Raw genomic sequence first — 12,339 nt, 5'->3', positions numbered from 1 at the left:
ATCAAAATATAGCAGTCTGTAACGAAGTATGCTTCGTGTTGGATAATGAGCTGGAATTGGCCAACTGTCTCTTCGTTGGCCAATTAGTGTCGAAGGGAGGGAGATAGGTCAGGATTCTGCCTCCAGTGAGGAGACCAAAGTGAAGACTGGAAGAAGACTCTCCCTTCCCTTCCTTTGCTCAGATGCTGAGGGTTGGAAAAGCAAAAGCAGATGTATGGCCCAAGACTGCTTCAAAAAAAAGATGAAAACGCTTAGTTCCTCCTGCTCCTGTGGACAGCGATAACTCAGACCGTGTTCCTGTGCCCAGTTTCCAAAATTCCTTCAGCCAAGCTATTGAAACTGGACACACCAGCTACTTCAGATTCCCTCTCTGAAGAGAAAAGAGGAAAGAAAAGGAAAAAACAGAAACGAAAAGCTCCTGTTCAGCACCTCAGCCGTCCACACCAAGTGACACTACTGGCTACCTTCTCCATCTGGTTTTCTTTTTTCTGTGCTTTTGTTTTACTGCTGTAATTTTTAAGTATTTGAGTGAAAACACCAAAGTGTTTTCAAAGTGAAGACACCCAGGATACACATTCAGGATACACATTCAGCTGCTGGACAAAGTCTGCTCATCAGTGGCTTCAACAACATAGAATCCTATTTCTCTTTCAATGTTCTGAGTAGCCTGAAAATGAATGCTCCAGGGCTCCGATGTTTGGGGTCTTAGGGACCCAGGCTCACATCACCTCATAGTGGCTTAAGAGAAACAGTTCAGCTTATGCCAACTTGCCTTCCTTCTACTCTGAAAGAACAGTTCAAGGCAAAAGGGAGAGTACATTCCATCCCTTTTGGGTATACCAACCAGGCTTAGCACACGTGATTTCACTAACTTTCCTCCAGGTAAAGGGTAGTCATTTGACCAAAGCTAGCTGCAAGAAATCTGGTAGGAAAAATAAACAAACAAAAATTACCAATGTTAGCTGATATGGGTCTAGTTGGAAGTTGCTGTACAGGAATGAGACATGGATACTGTCTCTTTCCCAGCCTCCAGAAGCACTGGACAGATTTATCCCTGGCAGGCTGAAGTGGTTGTAGGCTGAGGTAGCCTTGGCTCTTAAGTGAACATTTCTGCTTATTCTCCTTATATCAGTTCTGATGTCGTTCCCATTTTCTGTAACTGAGAGCATATCCCAGTATACTGATTGTCCTGGTGTCCTCCTGATTAGCATGCATTTTCACTCTCAGAAGTATCTCAGTTTGGCACATAAGTAAGATAGTCGCCTTACCAGTGGCCTTCATCTGACACCTTGCCCTCCACCCCTGCACCCTCACCCTGGCTCCCAAGCTGTGAGGGAAGACTGGTCAGCCATTTGTAAAAAGGGATCCTGGGACACAATTGCAGGTGCTACCAGAGAAGCATGACCGACCTACCAGCAGGAACCCCCTTTTACAGGGGCAGGAGTTAGCTGAAGTCCTTGCACATAGTAGTGGGCATCATAAGACCCCAAAAGTAATAATTTTCTTGAGTTGTAGCAATTGGCAAGTTTTAAGAAGGTAAGGCTTACTTGTTATTGATAATGTCTCTTCTTTCAAGTCACATAGCTACTGTGGTTCATTTCTCTCTGACACCTACACGCAGTTGTTGAGCCTATGAATTGTCTCTCATTTGATGGGATTTTCTTTAAATTTTGCCTGAACCAGAAGATTAAAAATAACATTTCCAATTGGCTGTGTATTTGTGTCATGATAATCATGCCATTTCTGCAGCCCCACCAAAGGTAGTCTTTGACACCAAAGACAGTCTGCCAACTTCATCATCACAAAAGTCTTTCCTCACACACTGTTGGGATCAACACTGAAAAACAAGGAAAGTAAGACATATAAGTGGAGACAAGAAAAGCCTGATTATCATCCTCCTCTCTCAGCTCTGTCTAAAAAGTCACCAGTGAAAAAGTTGTCATGTTTCTTTCCACACACACACCCACACTCAGTGTTATTGAGGATTCCAAGATGAGGCCTTCAAAGTATAACCAAGATTTGAAAAAGGGAGATAAACTGGACAGGGTAGATGCTGACCCGTAAGTAGAAAATAAGGACCTAAAAGGCCTCTCACAAGAGCAGGAAGATGTGGGATAGCTGAGCCCAGGGTGTTGGCTGTAGGAAGTAGACTCTGAGAGTGAGTGATACCAGGATTACTTGAAGTACTGAATAGTCAGTGAGTTGACAAATAGAATATGGAAACTAGGTATTGGGCTCCATGATACATTAGATATGCCACCACACTTTTAGAAGAATTTATGGAAACTCACTTAGAATTCTAGGTTTCTGGTAAGACATGAGTTTGCCATTTTGATTGGCCTGGTGCTTTTTCCCAAATAATGGTGTCCATCAGGGATGAAGCCAAGTCCACTGCTGTATTGCATCATTTTCACCTTCCTTTCCCTCCATCTCCTCCTGAATTGGCACTCTGTCCTCTAGTAAGCCACTGATTGTGTGGACACAATAAAAAAGACCTGATCTGCAGAAAGCAATAAATTGCCAAAAGCTATGAACATGGTGGGAGACATCACCTGTTCCCTTCCCATCGGGGTTCAAGAATACCATGAAAATGACCTGTTAGTAGTTGACCATTCTCCCTTTCCATTTGTTTTCTCCTGGAGGACTCCTCTTCCTTGTCCTTCAGTGCACACAGAGCTATGCAGCTGTGTTTATACACATGTGTGCAATCTTTTTGTTGGTCTCCCTTGGTGAGTCATTTGATTCATCCCTGAAAATGCAGCACTCAGTTTCCAATTCAGAGAGCCCGAGCTTGGTTCATAAAAACCAGTCCTGCCCTCCTATGGGAGCTGAGTAAATTCCCCAAGGGAGTCCTAATGAGGCCAACAGTCCACGGCACTCTTCCCATGCAAATACAATGACTTCAGTCAAATTTGGCCCATTCAAGAAATAAGAGAAGAAACACAAAAGGAGCACAGTGTATCAGCCAAGACCCGGATCCTTCTAGATTTTGTCATTCTCCTCTAGATACTCAAGGGGATACTTCGCTCATCCTTCTATCCCCATTCACTCACCAGAGGAAATGAAACTCCAGCTTCAGAAGCAAAGCTGGTCAGGCATTTTTTGACTAGTGAGAGGGCTCTTCTTCCATTCCTCTGTTCCTTTCTATTTCTCCATTTCTTTCTGTTCAATGAAACATGACAAGAATAATGAAGATTTTTGAAAGCATTATCTTTCTTAGGGATATCCTTAAATAGCAACTCTTTTTGGATGATAAAGTCTCATCCTTCATGGCTCTGTCTAGAAGCCTTTGGAAAAGTAAAGGAGAAGTTAAAGAAAAGCATGTTATTTCTTTCTTTTTTTGCCAGATTGTTTATACATCCTTCCTCTTACTCTGGGCCTCCTGTGGGATGGACAATTAAACAAATTCCTACCGACATCCTAATTATATTTGCCATGCTCCTCTCTTTCCTCGGGCTCAATCTTATGGAGGACAGGACTGTCCTTTGGAAAGGACAGAACAGCTCTGCACATTTGCATATCAGAAACTTCCTTATATATACAGTTTTTCAGCAATTTTCCCCAATACTTGTATAAGGTGGGAAAGAAGATCACTTCCTGAATTCCAATGAGAGGGAAGAGGGATGTGAGGAATGCATAGGCTCCCAGAAACTGTCCTCATAAGCTAATTAACTAACCGAGATGTGGGGGAAAATGGAGTTGGCAAGTTGCAGAGGTGGAAAATAATAATGTCTTGGTTTTTCATACATACAAAAAAGTGAGGTTTGAGGACAGGCGATTGATCCATACATCTTGGCAGACTTGTGGGCTGAATTTAGCACAGGAGGACTGGAACTAGAAGAAGGATTTAAGTGACAAATCTGAAAAATCATTTTAGTTATTGTGTGAATAACATGTAGGATTAAGGAGAGGAGAAGTCTGAAAAATTAGACTTTGGAATTTCCTCTTTGCTTTGGTGCATAAGATGTGTTAAAACGTAAGATTAATGAGAAAAATGAAGACTTGCATATTGCCCGTGATTTTCAGTGGCTCCAGCTATCTTGCAGACCCCTAAATGCATCTCTTACCAATTGAGGACATAAGGATTCGTGTTGTAGATGTGAGAGCAGATTTAAGTGTGAGGGCTATTAATACTTTCTTGAGGAAAAATTAGTTAACCGGTTTGATCACCAAGTGTGCACTGCTGCGGCTCATTTGTATTACAAATGTGATTCTTTATTCATCTCAGCTTAACATAAATTGAGATGTTGATAGATTTTTTTCCAAGGAAATAAATGAGTCATGATAAACCTTTTCCTGTTTGAGTATGAACGTGAAGTACATAATCATTATTTGAACAGGATGTTCCTTTAGAAAGCAATTGAGATGACACATCTCCAGGCTGCTTGGATAGCAACTTAGTGATTTTGTTCCTTTCTCCTTCTCAGAAATACTTTCACAAGTCAGGAAATTAAATCCTTTGAGTGACAAATACCTGTCCTTGCTTTCTCTACTTAGATGTAGTGAATGAACTGTCTCAGTTGCCTGATATTGTGTGATTTGTTAAATTCAAAAAGTGACATTCTAAGAGTAATACAATGAGATTCATGGTAGAAAAATTTATACTAAAGTTTCAGAAATAGTTATAAAGTGCTTTTACATATTATTGTGTGTGTGCGTGTATATTCGTTCCCAGGTATGATGATTATAATAAATCACGACTAGTGAGAACTCTAAAAAAGGGAAATGTAATATGGTGAAGTGATTTTTAGTATCTTAAAACAAGACAATTTCATGATAGAACATTTGGAAACTATGGAAAACTTTCAATCAGCAGAGAAACACCATCCACATTGCCTCTATATGCTTATGTTATATTTTCTGGATTTGTATTTGCTCGGCAAAAAGCAAATCGTGATGAAATTGTATTTATTTATTTTGTTATATGAAGACTCTATAGTACCTGCACATAACTGTAAAGTACATTTAGCCAGCAGTTCCAAAATTAGAAACTTTACCAAAATATTAGGGACTTACCAAAACATGCTTGCAGCTTCGTTTCACATGTATTGTTCTCCTCAGTGGTGGGGTAAGTATAAGTATCTGGGGACAGAGCCATCAGGAAGCAATGATTACGCCTGCTATAAACATAACTTCATAGGATTTTTCTTAAAGAAAAAAATACAAAGAGAATGGAGTCACATTTGTTATTATTTTTTCAGTGGTTCTTTAAGTGGGTCAGGTTAGTTTAATTTCCCTGCAGTTTCCTTTCCTTGTAAGTTAAATTAGCCATCTGTCTGCCACACATTTTGTGTAAGAATCACCTGAAAATTGTAAAGCTTTTTGAGTTGCTAAAGACAGAGGTATTAAAAAGCATTATGATTCCTATAAGCCATGTTAATTTAATATGAACTGAAATTAGTGACCTAGATTTTCCCTCTCATTTATGTATTTTGTAATCTGTTTAGATCATTGTATTTTATTATTTTGTGAAAATGCTATGATGCTTCTAAATTTTTCTAGTTGCAGAAGAAAAATGGCAAATGAAACAAACAGAAGGAACTCTGTTAACTCTGTAACAAACAGAAGGAACTTTGTCAAGTCTAATATACTTGGCAAAACTAACAAGAAGGGAAAGAATTGATGGTGCTATAATCAGGACCCAGTGGGGTGTGGTTGTCTATCTATCAATTTGTCATTTCAATTGTATCTCCATGGCACATAAGGAAAACAAATTTGTTCACATCCCATAACTGTAATATAATAATAGCACTTGCATGTGTATGGCTTCTAAATTTGCAATGTGACCTTGAGCAAGATCTACAAGATGCGCTATAGATCAAAGGGGAAGTCATAACTCTACAGAAAAGGAAAAGATTTCAAATTAATATGATAGAAATATATGCCACTAGTCATAAATTGATAGTCATATTATAAAACTAATTCTTAAGAGTGAGGAAAAGATGTTAGAAGCTCGGTACTGGACAGATCAGAAAAAATATCAAGTATCAACAGAAAAGACATGAGTTAGATGTAGTTATTTTTTAAGCAGATAGGGAGGAAAAATTAAAATAACATTCAAACAGCTCTTCTTTTCTATTCTTATTGTTGTTACATTACGTTGGTAAGTGATGGCATCTTAGAGCACTAAAAACAATGATTTAGATTTTCCCATCCCTTTCCTATTTTTTGTCCAACTAAAATTCTACAAACATATCATGATATAATTTTCATGTAATTTGGAAACTATGTATTCAAAATTAATTAGTAAAGGGAAATGCTAAGATGTCCTCCAAACCACAGTGGGTGCCCATGTCGGAAGGTTAAGAAACATGTAGAAAAGACAGATAAGCTTTAGACTCGACACCTCTCCATTCCTTCTGAGGACCAGGGTGTCAGCATTGAAACATTAACAAAAATAAGAAAAATACTAGGTAGGACCAAAGCCTTGGCTCAGTAGTTAGATGTAATCTCTCTTTCGGAAATTAATTCTGCATGGAAATAAAAATCATGGAATCTCAAAAACCACCTTCACTAGCTGGATTGGTAAAGAGACTTTTAATCATAGGAAAAAAACTGAGTGTTGCTGAAGGTGAGAGGTAACTGGCTGATGTACATTAAGGAGGACATGGGATATAATGAGCACTGGGTATTATATAATAAGATTGATGAATCACTGAACTGTACCTCTGAAACTAAAAATACACTATATGTTAATTGAATTTAAATAAAGTTAAAAAAAATAACAATAAAAATAAACCTTTTAAAACAGCCCTAAAACTTACAAAAGCGCCCCTATTTGAGCAATACATTTCATGTCATCCCAGTAACAGAGGCTGCAATGCTTCTGTTCTAGAAGCATATCCCTGGCTTTTTCAGTCACTCTAATTAAATACAAAGATAAAAATAAAGATCAGATGCCAATGTGTAGCCCGATTTTGATCGGCATTTCTCTGGAAAGGCATTACATCAAAACCATGACACACAGCTTGGTAAGGAAAGCTGAGGCTTTGGTGGGGCTACTACTCATCCCCTTGGCTGGGCAGTCTTTGGTGTCAACAACCTGTACACGTGTCCTAATACACATGTCCTAATACAAATCTCTGTGTCATTCAGAGATTAACTAATTAGGGGTGCCTGGGTGGCTCAGTGGGTTAAGCATCTGACTCTTGATTTAGGCTCAGGTCATGATCTCAGGGTCGTGAGATTGAGCCCAGCATCAGGCTCTGTAGTCATCAGGAAGTCTGCTTGAGATTCTCCTTCACCCTCTGCCCTTCCCCCTGATCATCCTTACTGTGTCTTTCTCAAATAAATAAATACCTCTTCATTTAAAAAAAAAAAGAGTATGTTTGTTTAAATATTTAAAAACCTACTTATAGGCTATATGAGGAAAACATATCAATCTTTGGATTAAAAAAGAAGTAACTTTTAATAAGCTTTTACTAGAAGATTATTTATGATACTGATTTAAAACATCTATTTTAAACTAGTATCCATTTATATGGTTAGTTGGGAAAAAACAGATATTGAAAAAGACAGTCTTTCTAACCCATAATTCTGAAACATCTAGTTAGTACAATGAGTCATGTAACAGCAATAGGGAGTACAGCTTTTGGAAAGAGGTTACATTCTGCTATTTTAGAAAACTCAAGAGGATCAAAGAGAAACACTTAGGGCTTTTGTAAAATAAATTAATAAAAGTAATACTAAAAATAACATTTTATAGATCACTGATAACCAACTAAATACAGAGAAGGAGAGATGATCATGCTCATAAAAGCAACAGTCCGAATGTAATATCTAGAAAGAATATCTATAGGAATGCATCTACAGCATAATATTATAAAACACTGCCAAAGAACAATAAAAACCTTAATGAAAGTGATGGGAACTTGTCACATTACTTATGGGAAGTGATCAATACTGTGTACTTACAAAAGCACTGTCTGTAATAAAAAAGAAAAAGGAAGAAAGAAAAGGAAATAATGTATAAGTTGAACAGTAGTTGCAAGGATAAAGCAAATTGTAGTTTCATTGGAGAACTGTTAAAATGAATGAATTCTAGACTAATATTTTTATATAGTTTCAAAACATACAAGAACATGATAAATACCAAACTATGGCTAGTGGTTATGTCTGTAGAGGAGCAAGGTAATATGACTATGGAGAGGTACATTGAGTACCTGTGTTTTTTCTTTTTTTAAACAGCTTTATTGGGATATAATTTACTCATCATGTCATGTAACCTTTTGAAGTGAATGATTCACCTGTTTTCAGTATATCCACTAAGTTAAGCAACCATCACCATATCAATTGTAGAACATTTTCATCATACTAGATAAAGAAACACTGAAGCACTTAGTAGTCACTTTCAATTTCCTCTGCAACACTCCTGGACCTTAGCAATTGAGAATTTACTTTCTGTCTCAAAAAATTGTCTTTTTCTGGATGTTTCATATAAATAGGATCATGTAGTATATGGTCTTTGTGACATGCTTCTTTGATGTCCCGTAATGTTTTCAAGTTTCATGTATGCTGTATTAGGATGTATTAGTACTGCATTCCTGTTTTTTGGTCTTTTGTTTGTTTTTACTAAATAAAATTTCATACCACATTTTACTTATCCACTCATCACTTGATAAATTAGGCATTTGGATTCTTTTGGCTATATTGAACAATATTGCTATGAACATACATATATAAGTTTTTGCAGAGATGTATATTTTCCTTTGTTTTGCATTCCTGTGGATTTTTAAGGTGCTATGTACATATAAGTATTCATTTCTATATAAAGGATAGGCTTATCTAGAATGTTTAAAGAAAAGTAGATGCATTAAAGATATATCCTCAAATTAATGTGTAGAATTGCTACAATTATAGTAATATCCAATTTAGAATTGAATTTTAGAGTAATCAAGGTGAATCTGGAACTCATCTAGAAAAAAAAATTGAAAAAAAAGGTGATGAAGAATTTAAATGCGTCTATGAAGAAGTATTAGAAAATGTAATAATCAAAGATTGCCATACTCCTATAAAAACTAACAGAACACAGGGGTGCCTGGGTGGCTCGGTTAAGTATCTGACTCTTGATTTTGCCTCAGGTTGTGTTCTAAAAATATAGTTTATTTTTTAAAGGATTAAAAATACAATAATGTATATTTTCCAGAGTATTGCATCTAATGGCTATATATTTTCTTTCAGTGATGAATTGATTTTGTCTTCATACCAATTCTTTAAAATGTTTTAAAAGCATGTCCCAATTTTTAAGATATGAAGTATTTTAATTTCAAACAATAACTATCCCCAAACTTTTAATTTTATCCAAATTTCAGGAGTATTTTGACTCCAAATTTGTAAAGTAAATTTTGCAAGATGATATGTAATTATGCAGCTGGAAAACTCCTTTATATGTAAGAAAATGTAAAATTTCAAACAGAGGCTTTTTGTGTAAATGAAAGCCACTATAAGCAAAATGACTTTGAAAACCATGGAAGAAAAATCATCTAAGCTTTTTATATAGGGACTCGTAACTGAAATTATTTCATCACAAAAATGGCAAGGTAGGAAACTATTTGTTTAGGAAGCACTGTGTATTATCAAAAATACTTCTCACACTTCCTGGAAACAGGATAACATAACTGACTGTTCCATGGATAGTTACAGCATGTTTATTTATCTTTTCATGTCCTTCCAAAGACTGCCATTTTCTTTTTAAGTCTAGTTCAAAAACCCTCTTGTCTTTTTTTTCTTACCCAGTGTCTGCTCTAAATTTAAGGAAAAGAGTTTAAAAACTTTCTCATTTTATCCTTTTCCATTCAATTCTGTTAAATAAAGGAGCAGACAGCATCATTTCTTATGTTTGTACAATTTCCCTTGATTCTAGAACTATGTTCTAGAATCAAATAAAGAAAGTTTTGGCTAGCCAAATTTTGTTCCTCTTCATATTTTTAGATGCTAGCCACCATTTTCTCCTAACAGAAGAAATGCCCAAGTTATGTTCTTTGATTTAAAATTTGAGAATGGCAAAGTTAATCAAATATTTTTTCTTCACTAACCGCATCGGGAACTTTCATGTGTTAATATATTTCATGACTCTTGAAGCTGAACTGCTAAGTGCAATACTTCCTTGTCACTTTTATTTTATATAACAAGTTTTAAAAATTAAAAAAAACTTTTCATTTTGAAATAGTTGTAGATTCACATGAAGTTGCAAAGATAGTATGGAGAGTTCCCCCATTTTCTTTACCTAGTTTCTCCCACTGCTTACATCTTACATAATTATAGTATGATATGAAAGCTGGGAAATTGACATCATTTTAGTGGATATACATAGTTATGTGTCAGTTCATTTATTCATTTTTTAAAGATTTTTATTTATTTATTCATGAGAGACACAGAGAGGAGAGAGAGAGAGAGAGAGGCAGAGGGAGAAGCAGTTTCCATGCAGGGAGACTGATGTGGGACTCGATTCCCGGTCTCCAGGATCATGCCCTGGGCTGAAGGCAGCGCTAAACTGCTGAGCCACCCAGACTGCCCTCAGTTCATTTATTATGTAGGTTCTAACCATCCCAGCATTCAAGGTACAAGTGAGTCTAACACCCTAAAGAGCTCCCTCAAGATACCTTCACCACCTTACCCCCACTACTTCTAAAACCCGACAAACACTAATCTGTTCAATATCATAATTTAATTTTATCATTTCAAGAATGTTATATAAATGGAAACACACAGTATTTAATATTTTGAGGTTGGTTCTTCACTCCTCAGAATACTTTTGGGATTCATCCAAGTTGGTGCACATATCAGTGATCTCTGCCTTTTTATCATTACTACTGGTTACTTTAGAGTTATTCCACGGTATGGATATACAACTGTGTTTAACACTTTATCTTTTGAGGAATTATTGTGTGTATTTATTTATTTATTTATTTATTTATCTCTTCCAAATAAAGCTCTTGTGAACATCCATGTACAGGCTTTTGTGTAGATCTAAGTTTTGATTCCAATGGTGCAGCTGCTGTGTTCTATGGTAGGTATATGCTTACTTTTTAAAGAAAATGCCAAATATTTTCCAGGATGATTTTTTTCATTGTATATTCACACCAGCTATGTATGACAGATTCAGCTTTTCCACATCCATGGTAGTATTTGTGTTGTTCATAATTTTAATTTTAGCAACCCTTATAGGTATCTAGTAATATCTCATGGTGATCCTTAATTGAATTTCCCTAATGGCCAGTGATCTTGAATATCTGTTTTATGTGCTATTTTCCATCTGAATATGCTCTTTATAGAAATATATCTATTATTTTTTCCATTTTTAAAACTGGATTCGATTTTTTTTTTTACTGTAAGATTTGTAGAGTATTTATTCTAGACAGGAGTCCTTTGACAGATGCAAGGTTCACAAATATTTTCTCAGAATCTATAACTTATATTTTTATCCTCTTGACCAATCTTTTGCTGAGAAAAATTCTAATTTTGACATAGTTCGGCTTATCATTTTTTCCCCAGTAGGTCATGTTTTTGGGATTTTGTCTAAGAAATCTTTACCAGATCTACATCTCAAAGATTGTCTCCTCTGTTGTCATCTAAAAGTGATACTGTTCAAAAAAAAATAAAAGTGATACTGTTCTATACATTACAGTTGAGCCTACAATTAATTTTGAGTGATTTTTTTTGTGTAAGGTGTGAAATTTGGTAAAAGTTTATTATTTGTTTGTATATTTATTTATATTTTATTATTGCTATTATTATTTCCAGCACCATTTAGTTCAAAGGTTATCCTTTCTGCATCAAATTGCTTTTCCATCTTTGTAAAGAAAACAATCACCTGGTTGTACTTATATGAGGGCTTTCTGAGTTCTCTCCTCTATTTTATCGATCTGCGTGTCTATTCCTTTGCTGGTACATCACAGACAGGTTACTATAGCTACATACTCTGCCTTAAAATGTCTCAGAGTTATTTTTTACATTTTGTTCTTTTTTCAAAATCATTTTAGCTATTCTAGTTTTTTATCTTTCCAAATACATTTTAGAATGATCTTGTCTATATGAATTCTTCCTGGGCAGCCCGGGTGGCTCAGCAGTTTAGTGCTGCCTTCAGCCCAGGGCCTGATCCTGGAGACCCGGGATCGAGTCCCACATCGGGCTCCATGCAGGGAGCCTGCTTCTCCCTCTGCCTGTGTCTCTGCATCTCTCTCTCTCTCTCTTTCTGTGTCTCTCATGAATAAATAAATAAAATCTTAAAAAAAAGAATTCTTCCTGTAATTTTCTTAAGAATGGCATGCATATATATAATATAAAATATATTTTATATTTTAATTAATACACTTATATTTACATATATGTAAAATGTAT

The sequence above is a fragment of the Vulpes vulpes genome, chromosome 12 (assembly GCF_048418805.1).
Source record: "Vulpes vulpes isolate BD-2025 chromosome 12, VulVul3, whole genome shotgun sequence".
NCBI classification, from domain to species: Eukaryota; Metazoa; Chordata; class Mammalia; order Carnivora; family Canidae; genus Vulpes; species Vulpes vulpes.
Note: the sequence above shows the minus strand (reverse complement) of the source record.